Raw genomic sequence first — 24,936 nt, 5'->3', positions numbered from 1 at the left:
ACATCATCTTTATTAAAAGCACTTAAAATATTCAACATGAAATGAAATTCCGAATGCCTGATTTACTATAAATTGTGCACAGGTGTGGGATTGTTTACAGTCCTTTGGTACAGTAGGAAGTCAAGCTTTCATTTATGTTTCATGGTGCAGTAAATACCATTTAAGTCTGAAATATTAGGATCATTATAAGGAATCTTTAAATACGAAGCAATTGTCAATGCAGATCAACTTTAAGACTCAGCGACCATCAGGGTATCTCCTTAAAGACATGGCAAGTGCTTCTTTGTTAGAACCTTGAAAAGGAGAAAACTCTCTCTATATAGAAAATATTTAAAACCCTACACACTCTGGGGAGAAAAAAGACTGCAGATTAGGGAAGTGTATGCTAATATGGGCAAAACCTGAGATAGGTTCCCCTGGGATGGCAGTGTTTGGAACGGGCATGCACCATCTCAGCACAGCTATAAATTGCTTCTGAAGATGAGATCAGTTGAGGATCTATGGTCTCTTTAATTGTGTTTTAGTTGATGTTTCCAGATCAGTAATATCTAGTCTCTAATCAGCTCCAGAGACTGGAAAAAAATACAAATTGTATGCGTGCGTGCTTCATGACCTGAACCCATTCATTTGGCAGTGATGTGGAGGAACTCTATGCTGGGAACAGACAGCGGGGTTTTAGTGCTGGCTCTGGTGCTTCCACTCATGTGGGACCTTGGAAGATAAAAACTGCCCTGTGACTCAGTTTCCTCACCTATCAAAGGGGCAGCCAGAAAACATATCTGGACTCCCTCTTGGCCCCCCAACTCTATGATAAGTTGAGTTCTAATATTTGGAAAAAACTCCCGAATATCAGCTTAAAACTGCTGGTAATTATAAGCAAAAAATAACAGAAACAAAGTCACTTTGGATTAGTTTTGTTTACGATTACTCTCATAGGTGGCATCAGTAACTACAGAACACATACTATGTTCTAGGTACTGAGCTGAGATCTGTGAAACTCATGTAATGCTCACAACAACCTGTGAGGCAGCTCTTATTTCCTCCAGGTTGCAGTGAAAGAACTTACCCAAAACGGCACAGCTCACCTTCTGACTTCGTGCCAGTGCTCTGGACCCCTATCACCTCCTCACATAACTTGGGAATCCTGACTGTTCTAACCAATCTCATAGCTTCCTCCCATCTACGGACATTTAGGATACCTTCATATTTTTACCAATTTGTTTTAAGAAATTGCCCACCCCAAGTCCCAGAGTATGAAAATAAATCGGATATTGTTGTTTTACATTACTTAGAATTTAAAAGAGACTTTTACTCCTACCTTTTCATTTCATTTTTTATGTTTCTTCATTGATTTTTTTGCATTAAATGTTAAAGATAATTTTAATAGAGTATGGTTTGAGTTCCTTCCATCCTAATATCATATTTCATTAACAGCTATTATAAAATAATATATTTAATTGTCTAAGAATGTCAACTCTTTTGTGTCAATAGCTTTCACTGGTTCTCTTTTTACACTCAACCTGTTTAACTGAGCCAATGATGAAAACATCTGGAGTGTGTTAACACACATAAACACACACACACACACACACACACACACACACACACACACACACACACACGGCAATACATGGACCATAATGTCCTTGATCATAAAGCAAGTTTTCCTTGAAGGCAAGGTTTGTTTCCAAAGCTTTCGTGGTAGAAGAATCTGCAGAGACAAGAGACCACACAGATCGAGCGGCATTAAAGTTATGATTAACTCTTGTAGGCCTATTGTGCCTTCCTTTCATAGTTCTTCAGCTAAAATGGGCACATCGCAAATATAGTGCCTGTCAGTGACACATTACACATTTCACATTAGTGGTAATGAACACCAAGTGTTTATTTCCGGTTCCTATCTCCTTCAGCATCTCACATAGCTTTAGTAATGACGGTGCACATCCATTGGTTTTGTTTGGTGGAATAAGCTGATACACCAAGGGGCAGGCGCCTTGCTGTTTTCTGTACCACATACTCCCTCTAAAGTTCAATGCCTTTCTGACTTTAGAACCCAGAGTTGTCTGCACCACTTGTCACTGACACCTCGGTTTCCAGACAGGCCCCTGAGGTTCTAGAGATCCCCTCCGGCCCTCAGCTCACTTACCATCCTCTTGTCAGGAGTGGGAACTCTCTCAGACAAACTTATGCCTCCCTAGGCTTGTGTGAAAAACAACTTCGCCTCTCTTTAGCCTTTTCTTCTATTTCCAAAATATCAGTTTCTAATGCTTTTCGATAGAAGTGACTCTCACATGACGTTGGAACTAAAAACCTGAAGGTTTTATTGATTCTAAGAGACTGCTTTCACATTGTAGACTTCACAAAAGGAAACTCATGGATGGGAAGGACGACTGTACATATTTTTTTTTCAATATGTGTTTTAAAAGTGAACATTTTCCACAGTTTCTTACACAGTTAAGTATACATGTGATCCAGCTCGGTCACTCCTAGGTAGTTTCCTCTTTTTCTGAATGTGTACAGTGGAATTATTTGTGATCATCAAAAACCAGAAATAAAGAAGTTGCCCTTCAACAAGGGACTGGTTTGACAAACTGTATCACATCCATACATCAAATATTCCACGTAATAAATAAATAAATAAGTCAGAACAAAGTATTGATACCTAAAGCAATATAGTTGAGGCTCAAATGCTTTAAGTTGAGTGAAAGGAACCTCTTCAAAGACTACATACATACTTTATGGTTTCATTTACATGGTATTCTGGGAAAGCCAAAACTATGGGGACCGAAATCCCTGAAGTCTTTTAGAGGCTGGAAGTAGGCATTTACTACTAGGAGGCATGGGGGAATTTGGAGAGAAAAAGGAACGGTTCTGTATTTTGACCGGGGTGGTAGTTACATGACTATATGCAGACTACAGCAAGCAGGTGCTGACAAGAGAGAGCCCCACGCAGGGCTTGAACTCACAAACTGTGAGATCATGACCTGAGCCAAAGTCAGGTGCTTAACCAGCTGAGCTACCCAGGTGCCCCTGGCCTCTTTTTATCTCCTGAATCTGTATCTTAATCCACAGTGAGCTGATGACTGGATGGTTCAACTCCACAAGGCACACTGGCAGGCAGGGCCTAATCTCCACTGCGTTTTTTAAATTAGTGTTTCACAGTCTTCACATGTTCCCAGTTTTGATCTTCAGTCATTTCTACCTTCACTCAGGCATGTTTGTGACAGGATTTATTAAATTACAGCTAGATACAGTAACAAAGGGATCTGTGCTAATTCTGCCGATTCCCAATATTGGAATCGACATTTCAGCTCTTTGAACCATGGGTGCTTGAATATCTTCTCTATATTTCCTCCAAGGAGTTACTCAGCCTCTCCTTGAATACAGGTTCCTCATCACTGCATGAGCTGGCTGATTAATTCTCCCACAGACCTGATGTTAAGAATTCTTTGTAAAACTCAGCCATACCTCATGAACTAAAATACTCAAATTATTTACTAATCTGAAACCTCTCTGAAATTCTCTTATTCCTTCCTCTATAACAGCCATGTGATCTTTGTGCTTGGACAACTTAAACTCAAGTCTTTACTCACCCCACCCCCCCCAGGGGTTTTCTATAAATAAAATATATAATCCTCTTCCCCTATAATGATTTCAGAATTTCTTATATTCTATTAATAAGCTGGCAAACATGGAAGAAATGGTTAGGATTTGGGGGGAAAGCTCACCTCTAACTCATTTCAAAAAACATTTTAAACAAGAGTAATTATAGGACAATTCTGTTATAAGTAATCTAGCTCTGAGAGCTCCAGAGCCCATACATCATTGACATGCAATCTGGAGCTATCATATGGAGAAGATGAACAGAAATATTTCTAAAAAAAAAAACCACTCATTCATTCTCCCTTTTCAAAATTTAAAACACACCCAATTTGGATGTTTATATTTAGCTTTATTGATACACACATTTTCAAGGGCATTAAATAGAAAATAAACAGCAACATCCAAGGCCAATCCCCATCTCCTCTAAGAGCTGACAGAGAAAACTCCGAGTCTCAGGGCTGGAAAGACCCATTTCTACCTTCCCCATATCACTGTTCATGATAATGAACACACAGAATTATAGACCGAATAACTACTGTCTTAAAAACACACAGTTGGGGCACCTGGGTGACTCAGTCGGTTAAACGTCCGACTTCAGCTCCGGTCACGATCTCGCGGTCCGTGAGTTCGAGCCCCGCGTCGGGCTCTGGGCTGATGGCTCGGAGCCTGGAGCCTGCTTCGGATTCTGTGTCTCCCTCTCTCTCTGCCCTCCCCCATTCATGGTCTGTCTCTCTCTGTCTCAAAAATAAATAAACGTTTAAAAAAATTAAAAAAAAAAAACACACACACACACACACAGTCACATGAATATCATTTCGCTAACGAAAACCCTTCCACAATTCCCTGTAACCTATTGTGGTAATAGCCAAACCTGTTCTGAGGTCTTTTTTAAAGGCCCCACTACCATTCCTGGACTCTTGTGCCACCACGGCCCTTACTCTCTATGGCAATGGACAGGTAATGACTCCCCAAACTTGCTGTGTTCTTTCACATCTTTGTGCCTCTGTTCACTATGGTTACTTTGCCCTAAAATATTCTTTTCTCTTGAAAACCACTGTGGATGCCCACAATCCTCCCCTTTCTTGCTTGGACATGTCTACTTCTAAGGCATCATTACAGGAATGTGATGCCCATGTTATAAAGCAGGATCTCAGCCCCTCAAGGCCAAGCGTCATTTAGTCCTCATTCTCTACTGAGCGCCTCACCTGGCTGCTGTAGCACAGCCCCCTGGCCAGTCGAGCTCATGGTCTCTTTTTATTTATGTGGAATATCACTCTCATTCCCATATTTTAATTTATAATGTTCCTGCAACCTGTTATATCTTCATATTTGCCTAGCTTAAGCCATCATGAGATACATTTAAATAATAAAATTGTTATAATAATAATTATTTTAAATATTTATTTTAAATATAAATAAGTACAGATGTAAGAAAAAGATTTCTCAATAATGTGTACATCCTTGTGAAATTCTATTAAATATATTATTTTAAGAAATTTTACTCTATACACATTGGTATCCAATGTGAAAATTTCATGCACAAAGAAATAAGAACAGTTCATACGGAGATTATTCAGGTTTGCAAATACATAAGCTCTTGAAAACATGGATTTCACTGACATCTAAATACATAAGACCTTTATCTACTCTGAGCAAATATAGTTTTCTCTACTCAATCAAGAGCAATTAATTTCTGGAATCCATCATACCCTTTCAGCATCTGCTGGCAGTGAATTAATTCATTCTCTGTTTATCTCTTGAAATAATGCAATGGACTCCTAAATGGCTTTGATGTTTTCAGTCTCAACACACTACATACATGTACACACACACACACACACACACACACACACACACACTCGCTCTCTCTCTCATCAGTGGTACCAGGTTTTTAAAAATAGGAGTACCACTTTTCAACGTAAAGGTAATTTTCTTTCACTTCTCTGCTATGCCAACTTGACCGACCCCATGGCCTCCAACAGAGTGAGTCAACAAAGTACCCATGTACTTAAGACTACTCTAATTCCACCAGCAGAAGCCAGAAGCGAATCTACATATATGCACTAATAATCCCTTCCCAAAGGCCCTAGAGACACCAACAGCAAGGTATAAGGGAAGTCCCATTCTGGAGAAAAGATGACCCATTCTCTAGACCTCCACTTGTCAGGTGGAAGCCCCCAAACTGTGTGTACCTACAAACTTCTTCTGTGACACCTCTTTCCACAGTCTTGGCATTTCCCCTGGAATTCTCTCACGTGGTGGCTGTTTTCTTCTCCACCTTCCTTGTACCTTGGGCATGGAGGTGGGGGATATGTTCTCCTTGCCTCCCCCCACCCCCGCCATCCCCTGGGCATTTTCCCTCTCACCCCCAGCTTCAAATTGTATACATTCAGAGCGCCACTGCCACAGTCATGACTGCTATCTCTAGCGATCCCAGGGTGTTCCTCTTCTTTTCTTGCTATTTCAGCACTTGTTTCTCTACCACCATCCTCTGCGCGATTTTTGACATATCTTGTGATTTCAACATACCCATAGCCAACACTTCTAGTTCACTGGAGTTTCTGCTCTTTGGCCTCCTCTCCTCCAACAATCTTATCTTCCACTCTACCTCAGCCACTCTTTCCCATAGTCATAGCCTAGACCTTCTCATCCACAATAACTGCAAGCTCACCACAAACTCAGTTTCAGACATCCCACCCTCCAAACACCGCCTTCTTTATTTACAAGTCACTCCTATCACACCAACTCACCTAGCGTCTCATAATCTGATGATCCTGCCATCGTTTCAGTTCTTCCACTTATTCATGGTTTTCTATCTTTACCCAGCTTAAATCTTTGGTTAATCATCCTAATACTCTTGCATACATCCTCAACTCCCTGGCCCCTTCTTGCTTCTTTATCCCCTTGACTAAATGAAATCACGCTTAATTAAGATTTAATCTTTGCCTACTCATACCTGCACTCATGCAGCTGAACTGGGCAAGAGGAGAAAATTGAATGTTCCATAATGACTGCTCTCAATTTAAAATTAGGACAGTTAACATCAAGTGGGCCCTTCACGCTGCCCACTAAGCAAATGAATACCTTCTCTGAATCTCTTCACTCACTCTCCTCCTTTCCTAGACAACTGTTTTATTTGTTCTTTCTCCAATAACTTCCAATACTTCCCCAACTCACTTCTGCACCAGTGGCCTTGCCTCACATCTCACTGAGAAAGTGGAAGCAACAAAACATTAATACCATAAAAATAAATATCTTAGAATCTCATCTGTGCCTATATCCTCCCCACTCCCCGTGTCTATGAAGGAACCGCATTCAAAACCAAGGCCAATTTCTCCTCTTGATCTCTGCCCTGAAATCGGAACACAAACCTCACTTCTTCACTCTTCCCTTTCTCTTTTTCATCATCAAATTTCCCTTCATACTGTATCACTCCTAATCATTTCCAAACATGTTATTTATTATTTCTCCCAACTTCCAAAACAAAGACAACAAATAAAGCAAAAAAACTGTCCTGATCCCACCCTCTTTTCCAGCTAACACTGAACTTTCTTCTTTCCTTTACAGCAAAGTTCTTTGGCAGGGTTGTGCATAATTCCTGTCTCCAAAGTCCCTGTTGCTATCTCTCTTAATCCTAATCCAACCAAGCCTTTGCTCACACTATGCCATGGAAACTGAGATCACTTAAGACAATTTCCAGCCCTTGTATTACTTAACCAATTGCACCCTTCTCTTTGGATTGCAGGATATAGGTTTTTCTGCTACCACTCTGGCTGCTCCTTCTTATTCTCCTTTGTTGGTTCTACTGCATCCCCCATGGCCGCTAAATGTTGAAACACCTCAGGGTCTGGTCCTTATAACTGGCTCAGTTTCTAACTTATGTACACTAATTTCTTTGGCAATCCTTTCCAGTCCATGTTTTAAATACCATCTATATGCTAATGACTCTCCTGGCTACATGTCTAACCCAGACCTTTCCCCCTAGACTTCAGACTCACTACATTCAACTGCCTAGTCAATTTTTTCCACATGAATATCTAACAGGTATTTCAAGTCTTTCATGTCCAAAGGCAAATTCCTGCTTTTCACCCTTCAAATCTGCTCCTCTCATCACTGTCTCCATCTCAGGAAACAGAAGCTCCCTCCTTCTAGTTACTGAAGCCCCAAAACTCTGAATCATCTACGTTGTTCTATATCCAACCCCTCAGCAAATCCTGTCAACTCTACCTTTAAAATAGACATTTCCCAGGGTACCTGGGTGGCTCAGTCGATCATGCGTCCAACTTCAGCTCAGGTCATGATCTCATGGTCCGTGGGTTAGAGCCCGGTGTCGGGCTCTGTGCTGACAGCTCAGAGCCTGGAGCCTGCTTTGGATTCTGGGTCTCCCTCTGCCCCTCCCCCACTCACGATCTCTGTCTCTCAAAAATGAATAAATGTTAAAAAAAAAATTAACAAAGGGTGCCTGGGTGGCTCAGTCGGTTAAGTGTCTGACTTCAGTTCAGGTCATGATCTTGTGGTCCATGAGTTCGAGCCCTGTGTCAGGCTCTGTGAGACAGCTCAGAGCCTGGAGCCTATTTCAGATTCTCTATCTCCCCCCCTCTCTCTCTGCCCCTCCTCTGCTCACGCTCTGTCTCTCTCTTTCTCAAAAATAAATAAAGATCTAAAAAAAATTTTTTTAATTAAAATTGACATTTCCCAACACCTCTGCTGTTACCATCCCCTGTTCCAGTGTACTATCTATCATACCTCAGCTGAAATATTCTAATAGCTTCCTAACAGGTTCCATTGCTTCCATCCTTGCTCATGTCCAAGCTATTCCCAGCATAGCAGCCAGAATGATACTGTTTATACATATGTTGGATTATTTTTGTCCTCTTCTCAAAAGCAGTCAGTCTCTTTCCATCTTAGAATAAAATCAAAGTTCTTATACTGTCCCAAGGTCCCTACATAATCACTCTAGTATCTCTATGCCTCCTACCACTACCACCCTCCACCACTCCAAGTTCGCCTCCTACAACTCTGCCCCTCTCTCAGGCCACACCCTCCCCATGTCACACTGGCCTCCATGTTATTCCTTTGACATTTGCTGTCCCTTGTGCTTGGGATGATTCTTGCCCATCTATCTATCTGTCTGGCTTAATTTCTTAACTTCCTAAATATATTACTCGAAGCTCATCTTCTCATTGAAAACTTCCCTGCTTCCCCAACATTTTTCTTCATCCTTCCTTCATTTTATTACTTAAAATGTATGCCTATATACCATAGGAAATATTTCACTTATTTACCTTGTTATATTTCCATATCCCTTCTAGAACACAAGTTAAATTAGGGTAGGGGGTTTTCTTTCAGTTTGTTGTTCTGCCTGCACTGCCTAGAAAAATTTCTGGCAAATCCATACTAAATATTAAATGAATAAATGCTGTATGTCTAGCTATCAGCTGACTGAGAAAATACATGGCAAAAAGTTTTTATAAATATAATTATGCCCTCAGAAGGATTTGCCTTTTTTGATCATACAGTCACTTAGTACATTCAAGGAAAGATAGAATGGATATGCACTAGAGAATGCTCTGAGCCCCTCTGGAATTTTCAAACTTGTAGATAATATTTGGAGCCATGTGAGATTTTCAAATCCCTCATGATAACTTCCTGGATCTCTCTGCAGTCATGATCTAGAGATTGAAACCAACACTCCATTTTTCTGCCAAGATAATCTTTCCAACATATAAAACCCCATCATATCACTTTTCTGGTTAAAATCCTTTAGGACTGCCTATGCCTATAGCAGTGCTTCACAAATTTTCACCTGCATCTGAATCGTCTAGAGGACTCCTTAAGACACAGACTCTTGGGTCCCACCCGAGAGTTTCAAGTTCAGTCAGTCTGAGGTGGGGACAGAAAATGTGCACGTGAAGTTCACAGGAGATTCAGTTGCTACTTGGGCTGGGACCACACATTGTGAACCCCTGGGCTAAAAAATGAACACATCTGCTTTCCTCCCAACCCCTCCTCCAGATGAACCCACATGATACACTCCGGGAAACAGGCAGTCTGGGCCCTCCAGGCCAACCTGCTGGGAGCTTTCCTGGAATGCTCATCCAAGTTTTCTCCTGGCCGATCCTTCCAGGGCTCCTACTCAAGATAACTGCACTCTGCAATTTGATTCCCTGGGGCTGATATGAAGGATGGTTCTGCCTTGGTCTCCTGAGAAAGCCTTCCAGGGACGTTCCTGACAGCCAAGTCAGAAGACTGAGTCCTGGGAACCACTGGTGTCTACATCAGTCAGCCAGCTGTAGCCACCAGCCAACGAGGTAGGATGACAATGAGAGTCAATGTTTATCTACATGCTTACAACATGCCTGGAGAGTTGCTAAGAACTTTCCATGTATCACCTTATTAAGTCCTCTCAAAAACCCTACAAGGCAGGTACCATTATTATCTCTATTTCGTAGATGAGAAAACTGAACTTCATCAAGATTAAGTATCATGCTTATAATGAAATAGCTTGTCAGTAGCAAAGCCTTGGACTTGAGCCCAGATATTCTAATTCCAGACGCCAAAATTGTAAACGGATGCTATACTACCTTGTCCTAACTATGAAATCAGGAAAGAGGAAAAACTACCACAATTAAAGTATTACTTCCCAACATGATTTGGGAATGTTCAACCAGAACTGAAAAACAATTAGACTGACTTTATTTTCAATTTTTGTAAATATTTGTTTATTTTTGAGAGACAGAGTGCGAGCGGGGGAGGGGCAGAGACAGAGAGGAAGACACAGAATCCCAAGCAGGCTCCAGGCTCTGAGCTGTCAGCACAGAGCCTGACGCTAACCCACGCACCGTGGGCTCGAACCCATGAACTGTGAGATCATGACCTGAGCTGAAGTCGGATGCTGAACCGACTGAGCCACCCAGGCGCCCACAAGTGGACCAATTTTAAAATCAAGTAGTATTGTGGAAGTTAGTTGACTCCAATTCTTCCTTTTTTCTTACCTGTAAACTATATTTTCAGCAGAGGGTTAAATTTTTTTAAATTATTAAAATTTTAACTTAAAAAATTAATGAAGGAAAATTATTTAAAAAGGCTACAAGTTGGTCTAATGCAGTTGCTTAGGATATGCCAATGTTCCTTGCCGTTGCTATTATCTTGTCTTTGGGGTCATGGTTTTTATCGCTTTTCCATTTCAAAATGCTAATACAGCCCCTTTCAACCTCAGTACTCAAAGTGCGGTCTGTGAACCAGCTATACATACCAAACCTGGGGGCTTGTTAGAAACGCAGACTCTCGGACTGCACCCTAGACCTGCTGAGTCAGACTCCATCTTACCAGGATCTCAGGTGCCTCTCATACAGAGGTCACATTATGCACCTGTCGCTTAATTTTGAATCCAGGCATACTGGTAAAGAAGCGCCGTGTAGTAAAAGTACCCTGGGTACTTTTTCTCATAACTAGCTGTTCAGGAGAACTTTTTCTCATAACTAGCTGCATGACCCTGACTGATTTTACTTCCCTGGGGCTGCACTGTTTCATTTAAAAGAAAGAAGGATCGGGGCGCCTGGGTGGCTTGGTCGGTTAAGCGTCCGACTTTGGCTCAGGTCATGATCTCACGGTCCGTGAGTTCGAGCCCCGCGTCGGGCTCTGTGCTGACAGCTCAGAGCCTGGAGCCCGTTTCGGATTCTGTGTCTCCCTCTCTCTCTGCCCCTCCCCTGTTCATGCTCTGTCTCTCTCTCTCTCAAAAATAAATAAACGTTAAAAAAAATAAAAAAAATAAAAATAAAAGAGAGAAGGACGGACCTAGCTAGAATAGTGGTATTTCACACGCAGTGGTTAGCTGCACATTGGGATCATCTGGGATCTTGAAAAAAAATACTGATGCCTAGTTCTCACCTTCAGAGAATCTAATTTAAACTGGTTAGAGGTGTGGCCTGGGTATTGGAGTGTTTAAAACTCCCCCAGGGATTCAAATGTGCAGTCACGATTGAGAACCCCTGGCTTAGAAGAGTGATCCTTAAAGTGTGTTCCTTAGACCCGGAGTACCAGCATCACCTAGAGACTCATAAACTCAAATTCTCAGGCCCTACCTCATACCTACTGAATCAGAAGCTCTGGAGGTGAGGCCCAGAAATCTGTGTTGAATAAGTCCTCTGGGTGATTCTGCTGTGTGGTCCACTTTGAGAGCACTGACCTGGAGAAATCATCAAGGTCCTTTCCTACCGTAGAGCTATAATTTTAGCACGTATTTCTGACTGGATGTGTTAAGAGTATGTTTACCTCATGAGTCCCCTGATATTTAATTTGCAGACTTTCTATTTTGGGATAAGGAAGGAAGAGGAAATTCTCAAGAAGATTTCCAAATGGTGACCAAAAAAAAAAAAAAAAAAAAAAAAAATCCCTGACAGAACCATGAAATTATTTGTCTCTTTTTCCTCTAAGATGAACTTCACGATTGAGGGGGCATACTTAGCATATGCCCATCTGATGAATGACAGGCTTTGCTTAGAATTCCTTTTTTTTTTTCTTTTTAACATATCTTTCATTATCGTGAGAAAGTTGCGATCGAATTTTTTCTGATGAGCAGAGCTTACATATGAATATAACCTATCGTCTATATTCCTGGAAAGGGGCGTACACAACTCTTCTCTATTGCTAAATGGTTGCTTAAGGTCCCCTACAAGACCTCAGCCGGCGTTGGCACTCTGCTGGCTCGAGTACCTAGAACCAGTGGAGAATTCAAGATTTCCACCTTGAAGCAGAGAGTTGAAGCAGAGTGGGTAAGATCTGAGCATGTTTGGACATTTTATTGTGCAGGAAGAAAGAGCAACTCCAATCCTTTGGACGGGCTCTGTCTCTTGGTGGTCTGAAACTTCCATGGGAAGGAAGTTTTATATTTCTTATAAAAAGAAAGAATCCAGAGAAGACAGTACCAAAAGTTGGCATATCCTAAAAAAGACTTCACAATAACAGGAAAATGCCCATCTTTAAATAAAAAGAAATAATTTTCTTGTGCCTTGACTTTCTTTGAGGTTTTTATAATAAAAATGAGGACAAGAAAATCCTATTTTGGAGAGTACCTAATTTATTTCAAAATACTTTTGATCCTTAAATCCCTTAGCAATGATAGTAATATTAATTCAGACTATTTTAAGTTATGCAAGTGAAATGTTACACTTTATGGAAAAGAGGAGTTTATAAATACACAAAGCCTCTCAACTGGATTTTATAAAGATCAGCATGGAATCTGGAGCCCAGCCTGGCATTTTATGTCTGAACTGTAATAGTGTCCCATCTTCAGGAGATATTTGCAAACAAATAGCAGGGCAGCAGGGGTGGCACCTGGTCCCCAAAGGGGACAAGTAATCTAAGTCAATGGCCGCCCCCAGCAAACTCCCTGTTTCTAACAGACATCCTGTACAATAGCGGTTCACTCCCCTGTGGCTGTGCCAATCTGCAAGCAACTCTGGATAAAGGCTTCTCCTTAGACACCACAGTGTGTGCACGATAGATGTTTTTGGTTAATAGGCATACACAGCCCTCTTCCTCTCTCTCCCTCCCTCTCCCTTTACCCTTGAAAAACAATGCTTCCAACCATCCCATGCTTAGACCCTGTTTGCTCTGCCTTTCCTTCTATGCCTCTCTGAGGCAGAAAATACAATGGCACCATAAAGCAGGCCCAGGGTTACCTATCAGGCACCTGGGCCCCTCTTCCTTGAGCAGCTTAGAATTCTGTCTTGCTCCCAGGTAAGCAGGGGAAGGCTTGGAGGCCACTGTGGCCTCTCAGATGCAGCTTTGATTTTCCTCACCCCACCCCTCCTGGGGCCCATCAGCATTCTGTGCCTCACGCTTCAAACCTCCTCCATCCCCTGTCCCCTGATATGACCTAGATTCTCTTGCCAACCTCCATACCAAGAACATCAGATCCTTTTCATCAGCTTTCAAACCAGCTTTGAAGCCTGCTGGCACCGAACAAATGTTCTAAAAGCTTCAAGTAACCCGAACTATCTCCAAACCTATAGTGTAGTCAGCCCCATTCACCAGATTTTCTTGTCGTCCTCTCCACCACTCAAGAAAGTCTTGTGAGCTTGCCACATCTTTTGGACAGTGTGGGTCTCTGACCTGCTGCCCCTGGCTAGCTTCCCAGGCCCATGCAATCCTGGCTCACCCTGCCGTCCACCCAGCTGTGTGTTATCTTCTCCTTTGACACCTCATATCTAGCCTGCTCAGGTTAGGGCCTAGGTGGTTTCCCCGATATTATATAAGATGAAAGGAAGAAAAGATCAGATGCCCACCCAACCAGCATCTTTCTCAGGTTCCATGTACAGGAGGAAAAAAAAATCCAAAGTTTTACCAAGTCACAGAGGCTCAATGCAGATACAATATCACCACAAGGTACATAGCCACTAAAAACAACAACAACAAAAAAAATTCAAATAAAAACTATTTTACTTTCTTTGTAAGACAAAAGTTTAGACTACCTGAAAGAATAGGAATAAAACAAATAATAAAAACCCTACAGCTTGCTGAGATTCTGCTATAAATCCGTTGCTTTACTGGGGTTTGAACATTTAGTTCCCACCACACAGTAAGACACATTTTTGCCAACTTTACAAGTGAGAGAACTCAGCCTGTGTGGTCAGGGGCCCCTGACCTACTCAGCTAGTCAGTGGCAGAGGAGGGATTCAGTGCATTCAAATTTGGGTTCAGATATGACCTTCATAACAAGGTCCACTCCCGCAAGCCAGCCTACCCTTCCAGTGCCATGGTGGATCTCTCTTAAATTACATTTGCCACCCATAGAGCCTAATTTATTCTAACATATAGTATACTTAATTTATTAATTATGTTTTTTTGTTGTTGCTTAATATCTGTCTCTTCCCATGAAAATGTTAATTCTTCAAGGGGAAAGGTCTTTGTTTTGTTCACGGATTCACCCTTAGTGTCTAGAACGGTGCCTGGGACACGGCTGAACTGAGTGTATGTGAGGGCTCTACTAATAAAATGGCGGAATGTCTTCATTGCCTATGTTCTTAATTACTGCTCTATACTGCCTCTGTTCTGAGTGCAGAAATAGAAATTCTATTTCATTCCATGCCAAGTCACTCTCTCTGGTAATGATTCAGGAGGGGTGAGCAAGAGATCTTCTACCATTCTGGTCTCACTGATGGTAAAAATCAAAGTTGTAGGTATCCAGGTATGCCTTACCTCTTGAGGTATAAAGACGCATCAACGGTAAGAACTTTAAAGCAAGAAAACCCTAAATGCTAAATGCTCATTAAGGCATATTTATTTAAATATAAGTTTGTTCCTTGTTGGCTAAAAGGCCTTCACTCAAGCTATTTTAAAATTAAGAAGAGGCAACACTTATAAACCACAGTGAAAATGGATTATCTTCCCACTTCACTGTATTTGAAGATAAAACTGCCATTTCCACAAGTAGTGGAAGACAGTGTGACTCAAGTACTTTGGCAATCTTGTCAAGTCTGAGGAACTCCAGTGGGATGGAAGCTTCTCTCTCCCCCAAAGTTCTTTAAAAATAAGATCTTGGGCTCTCCCAGTGCTTTACCATCTGGGTTTCTGTATTCTCTCAGAATCTAGTCCTGAGTTGACTGGGTGGGAAATCCTGGCACAAAAGGAAAACAAGGGAGGCTTAAAAGGACAGCAACGGCCCAGAAAGCCATGGCAATATAGAGGAAGTGCCTAAATAACCCAAGCGATGACGCCATTCGTGATACCGCTGAGGCACTGCACCCGTCAGTGACTGGGCTGAGAAACAAGAAATGGACAGGAAGATCTTGTAGCTAGAAGGGATTAACTGTACATTCAGTTTGAGTAAATCACCAGAAGATTTTTCATGGTACTCCCTCCTGAGCTAAGATGCGGGCGTAGCCTGCCTCAGGTCTCCCTTCAGAAAGCAGGAGCTGCTTCTTCTGTTTCTCTGTTCTCCATTCATTCAGTAATCATTCACCAGCTATGTGCCTCCATGCTAGATGACAAACTGCTACTCAACAAGATTGTATTATGCACATTACACACATTCTCTAACTTAACAACAGCCCTATGAAGAAACTGGCCTGGTTCACTAAGCTTACAGGCACAAGAGATGGGACTTAAAACCAGGCGACCTGACAAGAGAACACGGGACTTAAATCACTTCTCAGCACTGTGCAAGAGGGGACTCTATTGGCCAAGGCCTGAAGCCTGAAAACAGGGACGATTCCCAACCACAAACATTTGTCTTGCTATCTGAGAGACATTTCCCCCAAAGGGGGGACGATGAAACACTAGTGCTGCTCTCGAAGGCTGCCTGAGCATCTGAACCACAAAGGAAGCTTTTACCTATATTTATACCAATATATTTATTATCCTTGGCTAATACATGTATCATCCTTGTTACTGCAGAGAAATGTAAACAAGAGAACAACAACCACCAAAGTGGCTCATATTCCAATGACAGGTTACCCTTGATGAAAGAAAAAAAATAAATAAATAAAGCAGTTCTTCCGCAGATAGTGACTGAGCACCTCTGATGGCCAGGCAATGTCCTCATGCTGGGTATAAAGACAGTGAAGGACTATATATATATACACACATATATGTATATAACATATATATATCCCATTATTTTCATGTATATTTTGTTAATTATGAGTGAAATTGAATGCAGTTCTTTATTTTCACAGGCAATATATATTTCTTGTAATATGGTTTGTCTTTTCTTAGTGATTCTTATAAGCTTTATTAAAAAAAGTAGTCATTTGTCTGACATTGGTGTTTAAATAATTTTCCAATTTCGTCATTTTTAACTTAGTTTTTCCCAAACACAAGTTATTAATTTTATGCAATTAGACTTATCATTTCCCCATTTTATAGTTTTGGGTTTGTGTCCTGATTACAAAAACCTTTTCCAGTGCCAGAGTGTAAATTTATTCACTCAGGCTTCCTTCTATAAATTTATGGCGTCAGTTTTTATGTTTGAATCTTTGCTCAATCCGTAATTTATTTTGGTGTAAGAGGTGGAATAGGAATCCACTTTATTTATTTGTGTAAATATTCATCCAGGTGTACCCATACCATTTTAGTCAATAGTTACTGTTTGCAGTGATGAATTGAAATGTCATTTTTATCATAGCCTGAGTCTCTATATACATAAGTATTGAGGTTTACTTCTAGATATTCTAATCTGTTTTTTATTACCTATTATTTAGGGCCAAACAATTTAATTATTATGGTTTTATGATGTAGTTTAGGTAAGGCTCTCCTGTTAGACCACTCTTTCTTCATAATTTCCTGGAGCGTTTCCTTAGGTTTTTCTTTCAGGTAAATTGTAGTACCATTTTTTCCCCTAGTTCACAATTAAATCTTGTTATTTTAAAAGTGATTGCATTGGATTTATAGCTTTATTTATGGAGAGCCAACCATCTTGTGATACTAAATTTCGAGGTAGTTTTTGAAAATACTGATTCTTGGGCTCTATCCCTAAAGATTCTGATCCAGTAAATCTAGAGAGGGGAACAGGAAACAGAATTTTCGAGCACTCCAAGCTGTTGTTCAGGTAGGTTTTGGCAACACCAGACATGGAAATTCAGAGAGGGTGTTTACTGTTTTTGTAAAGAATTCAATGGTCTTCCTTAAGGAGGTGCATTTGCAGTGGACCTCCTTGAAGAATTCCTAAGATTATGCTTTTACACTAAGTGTTTAAAGGACAGAAGAGTAAGAGTGAAAAAGATAATGATGGGTTAGAGTTTTGGAGACACAGAGGCAAAAATAAACCATGTATCAGGTGGAAGGACAAAGTGAGGCAAAGTCTCAAAAGGGTTAAGAAGCAGGGAGGGATTCTATAGAGCTTAGGATAAGATAGGGGTAGTTGTGTAAAAATGAACCTGCATGGTAAACTGGGGCCAAAACCTGGACAGTACTGACCACCTGGGATAAGCAGTTTGGAAGCTCTGTATGAGGACACAGGAATCACTAGGGGCATTTAGGTATGTGTGTATTGCGGGGTATCATGGCTGTGGCTATGCCTGGGGATAACAAAATGTTGCCTGAATTGGAAGCATAAAAGAATCAAGTCAGGAAACCCATTAGGGACGATTATAGCAGTTCCCACAAAGATAAATGATGTGCTCTGCAGACAGTGAGGGATAGAATGAGGGACACTTGCTCATGCGTTTGGGACTTGTGTGGGCTGCAGTGATTTATTGCTCCAATGAGTACGACCCTTTCATCCCCAAAGCTATTGTAGGATCCAAGAATTTTAAGGCTGGGAGGAATCTCTGAACTTATTTAGACCCTGAGAAATTCACGTTTAAACCTAATGCACACAATGGCAGACCGGAGCCTTGCGTCCAGGAGGCAAAGAGAAGGAATAGAAAGCATGTGAGCCTGGATTCAACCCTGGACTCTCGCACCTTCTATATAACATTGGGGAAGTAAGTTAATCTCCATTTCCTCATCTATAAAATGCCCATCTCCCAGATTTGTTTTGAAGAAAAAAAATGAGACAATGAGCATCTCCCTTCCATCCCAAGAAGAACAAAGTACTGGAAGGAAACCAGTAGATCGCAATTCTAGGTAGCCCAGCTCCACCACTCACTACCGACTATTTGGGGTAAGTAAGTAGTTACACCTGTTCTCTTCCTTCTTCTCACTTATAAATGTAGGATGTCAAATGAGATCTCAAGCTGCCATCTAGATTCGTGAGATGCTTCTTCTGCATATTGCACAAGTTTGTATGGTCACCAGGATTGAAGAGAACTCCAAACAGCTTGGTGAACAGAGGGGACATAAATTAGGACACGAGACAGTAAGTTCTGCACAGCACTCCTGAATAACACATCATTAAATGCAGTATTTTACTGACTTCCTTCATTTAATTTTCATTGGCTTTGACAACACTGGGGACTGTTTGGATGGCCCAAAGAGACAGCAGGTAACAAAGGAGACCATCTCTTCAACAGAAGAGAGAAAAGAGGATTGGCTGCCCTTCTCTCCACAGGTCCCCTACCGCAGGATAAGGCTCCTAGCATAGTCTACATTTTAGCAGGAATTGCTGTGATCATCCGTAGGACTCTTCAATAGCAAGGACAGGGAAAATGAGAACCTCCACTTTATATAAATGTCCCCTCCTATCAAGATTCTACAGAAGTGGCTCACAGTAGTACGTTGGGCAGAAAATACCAAAGGGTGGTGTCAACATTTTGACACACCAGATGTCCAGCTGGATGGTCTTGGGCTTGAATCCTTTGCCTGCCATTTTCAATCTGTTTTGGAGACAAGAAACTAAACCTTTAAACACATCTTTCTTCTTTTGTAAAGTAGACAGAATGACATCTAGTTCATTAAAACGGTATCATTACTTTAGGGAATGAGCTGAGGTTTGTAAAGAACTAAAGAGCTCAATAAATGGTAACCATAATCACTGTTTGGATTTTGTTTTTTAAATAACTGTGGCATTTTTACCATAGAAACATGCTACAGACATTCCAGATTATTTCTAAGCTTAATATGTTGTAAATAGAGATGCTGAAAAAGTCAAAGAAAAACATGGGGTTAGGGACAGAAGAAAAAAATACTGAAATATGAAATTATGCAAATGTGTCTTTACCTTTTAAGGCCCACTGGCTCGAAGAAAATGAAACTTCTAACCATATTTGGCTTAAGGTCTAATTGATAGAGATCTTTCAAGGGCTAGCCTTCTGGTTTTGAGGGGAAGGGTACAATTTTATTTAAAAGGTGAAAACTTCCTGTTGTATGCATCCCCATTCTTTTTTTTTTTTTTAATTTTTAAAAGTTTATTTATTTATTTTGAGAGACAGAAACAGTACAAGTAGGGGAGGGGAAGAGAGAAAAAAAGAGAGAGAATTCCAAGCAGGCTCAGTGCTGCCAACGCAGAGCCCAGCATGGGGCTTGAACTCACTAAATTGTGAGAGCATGACCTGAGCCGAAACCAAGAGTCAGATGCTTAACCAACTGAGCCACCCAGGTGCCCCATGGACCCCCCATTCTTAAAGCATGCAGCATCTTCCCTTTTGTGACACCACTACTTTTTTGGAAGTTGAAACTAATATCCATATGGAATTAGCACAATGGAAGTGAAATGGAGAAACCGACTGGAGAAGGGGAAGCAAGGACAAAACAGGAGAAAGCCATTTCATTTTGTTTCAGTCTGAGAACCCACATTTGAGAAGTCTGCAAGGCGGTGTTCACATAAATAGTTTACCACTTAGAAAGGAGTTATTCTACTCTTTAATGTTAGAAATATATGTAGAAATCAATCAGTAAAAACTTTCCATGGGGCACTTTGGCAACACCCATGAGAATTTAATATGCCTTGCCCCATAAATTCTACTTTTGAGAATTTACCCTATATATATGTGTGTTCATGCACACAAAAAATTATGTATGCACAATGATATTCATTGCTTTTATCAGTAAAAGAGTGGAAAGACGTTATTTCTCTTTTAAAAGGGCCAGTAAAATAAATCACAATATGTTCCTGCATTAGAATACTATGCAGCTATAAAATAAAGGGAATGAGAAACATCAAATATACTAAAGAAAGCAATACGCAAAACAAGGTTCATGGTATGTTTCCATTCCATATAAAAATAAGAGGGTGGGTATACACATATACCCGTCCATAGAATTTATTTTTTTTCAGTTTTATTGAGATGTAATTGACATATAACATTATATAAGTTTAAGGCGTACAACATAATGACCTAATATGTACTTATTGAGAAATGACCTCAATAAATTTAGTTAACATCCATCACCTCACATAGTTTCAATTTCTTTTCTTATGATGAGAACTTTTAAGATCTCCTCCCTTAGCAACCCTCAAATATACAATACAGTATTAACTATAGTCACCATACTTTACATTACATCCCCGGGACTTAATTATCTTATAACTGGAAGTTTTTACCTCCTGACCACCTTCAATATTTCCCCCATCCCCTCTCCCCACCTTCCATTGAATTTAGCCTCTCAAATGTAAGAAAGTGCACAAGAATGAAGGAAGATTAAGTTTTCACTATTTACCCTTTTATAATATTCTATTTAAAAAATTGTGCATGGGGGCACCTGGGTGGCTCAGTCGGTTGGGCGTCCGACTTCAGCTCAGGTCACGCTCTTGCGGTCCGTGAGTTCGAGCCCCGCGTTGGGCTCTGGGCTGATGGCTCAGAGCCTGGAGCCTGCTTCCGATTCTGGGTCTCCCTCTCTCTATGCCCCTCCCCCGTTCATGCTCTGTCTCTCTCTGTCTCAAAAATAAATAAATGTTAAAAAAAATTTTTTAAATTGTGCATGTATTACTTTTTAAAAAAAAAGTAGCAAATATTCTCTTATGGGTATAAAAAGAATTCACGGTCTCTTTCAGTTTCCTGGTGCTCCATGGACCTAAAATAAGTTCAGATATTAACTGATTTAAAAAAAAAAAAAAGATCACCCCATGTACGGCACATTGCATGATGTACCCAGGAAGAAGTCCGTGAGAAAGGAAATAGACTGTTCCATTTGCAAGAGTGTGGTCCCTCTATCAGGCACAAACACACAGGGAAAGGGCATAACCTTTCTCCCAGCACATAGAAGCCAGTTGTCATTGTGATGGCATTATTTATAAGCCTTGATTTTGCAGCACGAGTAGGACTGGCGTTACATGTTCTATGAACAAGATTTCCTATGTCCTGCCCTTAGGCAGACTTTCTGGAAGGGACCGGGAATTTTTCCTTGATCTTGGCCTCAGCCCCACCACCAGGTGGCTGCTTGACATGCAAACCCAGAGGAGTTTTGCTAGTTGGCTGGTTTGCCTGTTAGGTTTTTTGTTTTGTTTTGTTTTTTTGCCTGCTTCAGAAACCTGCTGCTCGGTCTGAATAGTGAGACTATGCTCCTGGGCTTTGGTTTTCAGAGGCTGAGATTTACTCAAGGTCACACAGCACAGGATGGTGGGGCCGGGGCTGGGGAGCCAGACATGTTAGGTATGCCTCAGCTCAGCCACTTACCCTACTCTCATTACCTGACCTCTCTGTAGCTCCGTTTCCTCATCTGTAAAATAGGCATTGTGATCATCTTCCATCACAGGGATGCTATGAGGATGAGTTAAGGGGGTATACTTAGAGCAGTGATGACAGGCACTAAGCATTTAAAAAACCTGGACTATTTTTAGTAGTTAACAGCGCTGCCTTGTGGGGTAGGGTGACTGGTCTTTATCCAATCTACTGACTTGGAAGCTTTGGAAGCTGAAGTCCTGGACAATTCATCCAAATTCGCACCACTGAATCAAGACCCGGGTTTTAATTTTTAGTCTGGGTGTTGGTCCTGGCCAGATACGCGCATTTACTAATCACTTGGCCTCTACTTTCCTGTCTATGAAATGGGCACTTTGATTCCCTAGGTTTAATGCCCTTTTAGAATGGCATGAGGGTCTGACTACAAGTAAGCAGAGATGAGACCAGAGACAAAATCTGCCAATTGTTACTCTAAAATGGATACACGTGAGAGTGTAGGGCCCTTTCTGCAATTGCACGTCACACTGAAGGAAAGCAAGAATAGCTTCTGCTCTGCTGTTCGTTTGTCTTCTTGTCTAAAATGCTAGTCGGCTGCAGTTCAGGCCTGGTAACCCCTACCGTGCAATAATTTGCTGCTTGTAGCAGTCCCACTTACGAGTCACAATAGGAAAACAAAAGTGCACCTTGCCTCACACATAATAGTCACATATTTGGCACACTAAGTGTTCTGATAAGCTGATGGCATTTGACAGGAGGTGAGTGAAATGGCTTTTCCTAGGTAAGGACTGGCAAAGCCAGCCTCGTGCACTCAACACCAGCCCACTGCACACGAGGAAGCGGCCCCTCCCATCTCTACGAGAAATTGACCTGCACGAAAGAGGGATGCCCCCAGCCTGGCACTGCACGCAATAAACACTTAACGAATCCAGTGTCCGTGTGCCAGGCTCTGTGCTAGGAAGCGTGCGAGTTAGAGGTCTTTATTTTTCCCTCTCCATGGGCCATTTAAGTAGAAGGTGTAGTGTGGGTGCTGCCTTATCTGTTGGTGTGTGTTTTTTGAAGGATATCGATTGTTAACACAATGACAGGTCAGGAGATGGAAGGCACAGTCATTAGCGGCAGCTGCCCTCATAAGTTGTTACAGGGCTCAGGGAAACACTAATGGATGAACAAGGTCGACAGGAACACCAGGGGCCAGTTCAGAATGTCCCAAGGTGGACGGGCCTTAGCCAGGCCTTTCTTTCCCTAAACAGCAAATAAAAATCATTGGCGCTGATATTCAGGGTTGGCAAACCATATCCTGAACGGAGAATGCTTCACCCCCGCTTGCCCGTCAGACCTCAGGGCAGGACGTGATTTACAAGCTGCCCTCTCTGCACACAGATGGTACAATAGAGATGATCCATGAGCACTCACGCTTGACCTTTGGGGTATTTCTTCTTTTCAGTAATGAAGGGGAGTGCTGACACAGGTCTCTGTATTCCAGGTAATAGGCACAGCCAGCATTTAGTGAGAATGAACATTGTGACAGCATGTCAAGTGCCTTACACGCAGCACCTAATTTCTACAATTATTCTGGGGAGTATTATTTATCGTTTCCACTTCACAGAGAGGTAAACTGAGGCTCAAAGAGACAAGTGTGTCGAGTGCTTTATATGCACCACCTAGTTTAATACCTACAATTATTCTAGGCAGTATCAATTATTATTTCCGCTTCACAGAGAGGGAAACTGAGGCTCAAAGAGATCAAGTTACTTGCCCAAGTTCTCCCTGGGGAACTTGGTCTTGCGTGTTGATCTACTGAAGCTAGGGTGATCAATTCATCACAGTCTGCATGAGACTTTCTCAGTGTCAGCACTCAAAGCCCACATCTTGGGAACCCCCTCAGTGGCAGGCAAAGTAGGATGGTTGGTCACCTGACTTGGAACTCACACCATGGGCCATACAGTATCCTGTAGGAAAAAAATAAGGAGGTATAGTGGCACCTGGGGGCTTGGTCCGTAGAGCATCCAACTTCAGCTCCAGTCATGATCTCGTGGTTTGTGAGTTTGAGCCCCACATCGGGCTCGTTGCTGCCAACCCGAAGCCCACTTGGATCCTCTGCCCCCCTCTTTCTACCCCTCCCCTGCATGCACTCTATCAAAAATAAATGAACATTAAAAAAAAAAGAAATAGGGAGACTGAGGTGAGACACTTAGACCTGAGTCCCCCTATCTGCAGAAACCTGTAGCTCAGATACATGCTCTCTAAAGCCATAGTACTTAGAGTGTGGTTGGTGGACCAGCAGCACTGACAGCTTGTTAGAAAGGTGGAATCACAGGCCAAAACCATACCTACTGAATCAAGAGCTGCATTTTACTCTGATCCTCAGGTGATGTGCATGAACGTTCAATTTTGAGAAGCAGAATTCTAAAATTCTTTCCAGAACCATACCAACTGTGATTCTGAATCGACTCCTATTGCACTGAACCTGTTTTGGGTGCCAGCGCCATAAAGAACCCCAGGTAGAAAGGAGGGGGCCCATTTCTAGGGACTTCCAGCCTGGAAGCAAGGGGGCAGCCCAAGATGGCTGCAATCAGGCCCGGACTTGAGGCCACGGGATGATCTCCCTAAGGGGAGTGAGTCAGCATGTGGAGGGAGAAAGAACACAGGCTTTGGAGTCAGGTGGACTTGGGATGAATTCCTGACCTGGCTGCCAGGGTGAGTTGGGGCAAGCTGGGAACTCCTAGCATACAGGACTTGCTCTGCAAAGTGGTTAAAATTACACATCTCAGTGATTTTCAATTCTGGCTGTCCTTCAGAATCAACCTGGACATTTTAAAAGAAAATTCAGATGCCCGGGCTCCATCCCCATAGAAGTAGACTTATGGATTGTGGTAGGGCCTTGACAATAGCATCTATTCAGAATTTCCCCAGGGGATTCCATTGTGCAGCCAGGATTTAATGTTTATTTTTGAGAGAGAGAGAGAGAGAGAGAGAGAGAGAGAGAGAGTGTGTGTGTGTGTGTGTGTGACAGAACTTGAACAGGGGAAGGGCCAAGAGAGAGAGAGGAAGACACAGAATCCAAAGCAGGCTCCAGGCTCTGAGCTGTCAGCACAGAGCCTGACACGGGGCTCCAACTCATGAACCACGAGATCATGACCTAAGCCGAAGTCGGACGCTTGACCAACTGAGCCACCCAGGCGCCCCTGTGCAGCCAGGACTTAGATCCACTGATCATCTCTTAAGGATGGTGGTGAGGTGCAATGAATTAAGTCACGCCAGCGCCTGGCACAAAGCAGGCACTCAGGCTGTTAAGCCCCCTTCTCTGTCAGTACTGCCCCATCACCTG

At 41.9% G+C, this 24,936-nt stretch overlaps 1 protein-coding gene across 4 annotated transcripts in view; it reads right to left on the bottom strand.

Annotated features, from left to right (window-relative positions):
• The window catches only part of ZNF385D (zinc finger protein 385D), a 900,615-nt gene that overhangs the window by 266,137 nt on the left and 609,542 nt on the right, over window positions 1-24,936 (bottom strand). The gene's annotated exons all lie outside the window — the stretch shown is intronic.

The sequence above is a fragment of the Neofelis nebulosa genome, chromosome 5, assembly GCF_028018385.1.
Source record: "Neofelis nebulosa isolate mNeoNeb1 chromosome 5, mNeoNeb1.pri, whole genome shotgun sequence".
Classification (NCBI taxonomy): domain Eukaryota; kingdom Metazoa; phylum Chordata; class Mammalia; order Carnivora; family Felidae; genus Neofelis; species Neofelis nebulosa.
Note: the sequence above shows the minus strand (reverse complement) of the source record. Positions and strands in the feature narration are given on the sequence as shown.